The 4654-nt window shown below is 31.2% G+C and overlaps 1 protein-coding gene across 1 annotated transcript in view; it reads right to left on the minus strand.

Annotated features, from left to right (window-relative positions):
• Window positions 1–2601: 2601 nt before the first annotated feature.
• The window catches only part of LOC130496906 (uncharacterized), a 4485-nt gene continuing 2432 nt past the window's right edge, over window positions 2602–4654 (minus strand). The window contains exon 4 of the transcript XR_008936014.1: window positions 2602–2884. The gene's annotated coding sequence lies outside the window, so the exon portion shown is untranslated. The remainder of the gene's footprint in view (window positions 2885–4654) is intronic.

A 4654-nucleotide genomic window follows, 5' to 3' on the forward strand; every position in this document is an offset into this window, starting at 1 on the left:
GAATTAATTTTGAAAATTTAAGATAAGTTTCAACAATCCTTCCATCTTTTTTTTTAAATTGATTTGTTTTATACGTACTAAATTTATAACATTTTTCCATTATGAGAGTCTTAAATTTTAAGTTACGAATAATTTTTTTTTATCAACCGATTATGAATACTACAAAATATTGGATATAATTTTCATCATATGAATTTTAAAAGTAAATCAACATAGAGTTAATACAAACAATTTGTTTGTATATATATCGAGTATAACAAGGAATTTATAAGCAATGTGTTTTTTTATGTGGAACATTGATAAACCAAAGTATATATCATGTAAAAAACATGTTAAAACCCTCGCAAGATAAAAACTATTATACGATCTTTTATCTTGAATAAAGTATGTTCTATATTCTGATTTCTTAAAAAAACATTATTTTTGAATATCACTAATATAATCATACATATTAACTGCCAATATAAAGATAGCATCACTTTAATATAATTTGTTATTTTTGCGTTTAAAATAGAAAAAAATCAATTGATGGAGTCTTCTCTAATGTACTCTTTCTGTTTTGAATTATTTGTCGTCGTAAAGCGAAATTTCCGTTTCAATATAAATGTTGTTTTATGATTTCAATGCAAAATTTATTGATTTTTTATTCTACTCTATTTTTTTATTGGTTGAAATGTGGTTAGATGTATTGTAATGATGTTTTTATCTAGTAAATATATAAAATTAAATATTTTATTAATATGTTTGTCGAAATCTAAAACGACAATTAAAATAAAATAGAGGGAGTATTTGTCTAAAATAATAATATTTAATTGTAGAATAAAACAGATAAATTTTATTTTTATTCTATTTATAGAAAAATAAATAATAATTTTATTTTATGGAAAGATATGAGGAGGATAAGGGTATTTTTCTTATATCTCGGACTAAATTTTCCATATAAAAAAACATATAGAAAATATTTAGAAATGGTTTTAGAGATTATGTAATTTGTAAAGGTGGACCTTTGTATCCCAATAGGCATGGGTCTCAGATCAATTTTTAAATGCCCGGGCTTAAATGCGATTACATTTCTTACATCTAACCATTTAAGAGATTGGAATAACAATCAAGTAAAGTCATGAATAACGTGGGAGTTATCACGTAAAAGAAGACGTGGACAGTTGCGTTTAACTATTATGACTTTTTTGATGGTGTATTTTTCTCTCAAGAGAACTGACTGATAACTACAATCATTAAATTGTTCAAAAAAAGACCTACAGTCCCTAAATATAGTATGGACTTTTTGTCAGTTTACCCTGAAAATACTTAAATATAGGTTTTTTTGGTCGGATTTATTATGCTATTACAAATCATGAAAAACACTGCATAGATGATATTACAGCCGACAATACTACCTGTCTTGTGAAGATTCACGACTGGCTGCATCATCCTGAGTCGCCATATGAGATTCATTTCTGACGGTACTCATTGCGCCATGCTGAAGAGTAAATCTTTTCTCTAATTACTGCATAATCCGCCTTCTCCGGAAATTGCAATTCAGACCTCTTCCTGTAGAAATTGCGTTGCCTCGGATTCGAACCGCATACCTGAATGTAGAAGCCTTTAAACTTTGACCACTAGGCTATAGTGCTTCCACTACTTAAAATATAGGTTAACCAGTCCGTATTTAATATGCGCAGCGCTGCGTCATGTATTTACATCTGTTCGGAATTAGGTTACATGTGACTCGGGCGATTGGTCTAGACCTATCGAATTAACATAAAAGCGGGATTAATCGTGGATTAACCTAATTTTTAGCACTATTTTCAAAATTTCTTGTACAATATGTTATTTTATTTCACAAAAAGTATCGTTTTGTATTTTCAATACAAATTTTTTGAATGAAACTCCAGTTTTATTCCTATAGAAAGAAAATTTTATTTAGTGTATGAACAAAAGATAAAATAGAACTTTTAAATAATTTTTTAATATATGTGCAAAGATTCCAAGACACTTATTATGAAAAGAAGGAGTATTATTTAGAGCAGTAAAACATACCAATAAAATCCTACGAGTTAATAGCAAGAGGTTTTATCCAGCAGTTCCTTGGTTCGAGCTAATGGCAAGTTTCTTAAATTTTAAAAAAAAATTGTTGTCAACCCATTTATATTAAAGGGACAAAGCCCATACAAAGTACAAGTGGATTTTTATAAACATAAACCAATTACAACAAGCCCATTCAAACCCAGCAATCTCCTATATATTATTTGAGAAACATTGAGAGAGTGCCTTGCTTACGTGTCGTCACGACAATGTTTCTCAGCCAATTTGCCGACGTGTCGTTTCAAGAGTTAACTTGCATTCAATTCTTTAATTCGTAGCATTCAATTCTTTAATTACGACACAAGAATCCTTTATAAGCATTGATTAATGGACTTATTTGGAACGGACGAACGTTTGAAAACATATAATACGTATGTCCAAATTAAATGAATGAATACGTCCAAATTCAATGAACATTTGCAGACAAAGTAAATACTGCCGAGTTAAATGAAAACTTGCAGACAAAGTATATAATTAATGATCTTACCTATTGTGAGAGTAGCAATAACTTTATAATGCCATAAGTGATATTGTATAGTTAATACGACCACCATCGTTATTGGAAACATTATTAATATATAATGATTTTGTCTATATGTAGTTCAATACACATCCTCTATCAAACTACAAACATTCTATATTTATTTTACAATCGCGGCCATGAACACAGTTTCTGAGCTTAAGACTTTCAAGTCAATGTGGAGAATCCGAGTTAAGATCATCCGTCTTTGGAGGCAGTACTCAGCCGCCAATGGTCTGACCATTGAAATGGTATTCATCGACACTAATGTAAGTATTCCTGTCAAACACGTATATAACTTTATTTTTGCATCATACATATCTAATATCTACATTTATATTGATTGTTCTTATATAAGGTGATAAGATTCACGCAGCTGTGAAAAAAAGAATTGGTGAACCATTTTGATCACTTCTTAATTGAAGGCGGTTCAAAAATCTTATACCACGTAATATTATAATACAAAATAATACACGATAATTAATATTTATAATATGTATATTATTTTTTATTAAATACTTTATAGACTTATCACTCCGCGCAAGGGGCGGATCAATACCTAGTATATTGATAAGTTCAAAACACGTGTTTGGATCCTGAACTTGCATGCTCCTCCACGTGTCACGATAAGAATTTGTTGAGGAACGAGCCGCCGCTTGGTGTTGCCGGAGATCTCACCGATATTCTTCTACTCTTTGAAGCAGTAAACAAATCTTTAACTGCAGCAAGGATTCGCCGGTTTAGTCCACTTGTTTGACCTTTTCCTCACATCAATCGTTGATATTAAAAGCTTTCATGCCTCCTCCAGATGTTAATTTCAGTGAACAGCTTCATAAAAGTTTGAGAAAGAGACTTTGTTGAAACACTTCTCTGTATGAGAAGCTTCAACTCTACTGAGTCCTCTAAAACTTCGAAGATTAATCAAATAACTCACAGACATAGTTTGATCGGATACTCTGCCCAAAGGCCTTATGGCCAATACTTTTCAAAAGGCAAAGATTGACTCCTTCCAAACTCTAGCCTTGAGAATGACCGGAAGAAAACATTGATTCTCTAAATAACCAACGAGATTTAAGAAAATTGAAGATCAAAGGAAAAGGGAAGGATTAACTTTACTAAAAAGACAACAAAATATCGCCTTGCGAAACATAGATCCGCTACCGGAAACTTTAAATCGATCTAAGAGATCGAAAATATTATACATAAACAGAACATAAACAAAAAGGAGGTGGCGACCGGCGGCGAGATGGCAACCGGCCACCGGAAACAATATCTCTTTTGAGGAACTGGAGAGAAGTTAGAGTGTTTAGAGAGAGAGAGAGATTCTAAATATTGAACAAATTTATCAGGTTTAGAGTTTCATATTTTAAAAGTTTTTAAGAATGCAATTTTTTCCAAAAAAAAAAAATATTTTAGTTTTTTTAGAAAAAAATCATATAAAAGCTCTAAAATATTCACACATAAAATTAAATAATTTCAAACAGTATCACCATTAACAAGGACCTTTTTTATCATATCTAAACTATTGAGGCTGAAGTACAAAAAGGAATTAACCCTTATAGTTGCACAAAAATTACATATCTATGTCACTAACTTTGAACTCTGTCGTTTTATCTCTCATCCAATACCAAATTATTTTGCTTTTTATAAAGTCGTATTTAACGTTTCGTAACCCACAACATTCGGCTGTCTGGTTTGTAATAAAATCTAACGTTTGGGCTTTTTATATAGAGTCATTTAGCTCAATATACACAAAAAACAATGGTAATTAGGTATCAATACAAAATTCAAAAGTATTTGCAAAAGTGGTAAGAGAATTGGGGTTAAATTACACATCGATCCCTACGTATCTATAGATGTTCAACCACAACTAAATTTGTCATGTCCCTGATCCTGGATATGATCCTTAGGATCGACCATGGTGCAAGTAGACGCACCAGTCAGCTCATGTGACCTAAACACAAGGGTATCATAGCCTGGAAGTAAGGTTAAGGGCATCAGGAAGCTAAGATATAGCTAAACCAAGAAGGAGACAAGTATAAAGGAGCT

Source organism: Raphanus sativus, chromosome 6 (genome assembly GCF_000801105.2).
Source record: "Raphanus sativus cultivar WK10039 chromosome 6, ASM80110v3, whole genome shotgun sequence".
Lineage (NCBI taxonomy): Eukaryota > Viridiplantae > Streptophyta > Magnoliopsida > Brassicales > Brassicaceae > Raphanus > Raphanus sativus.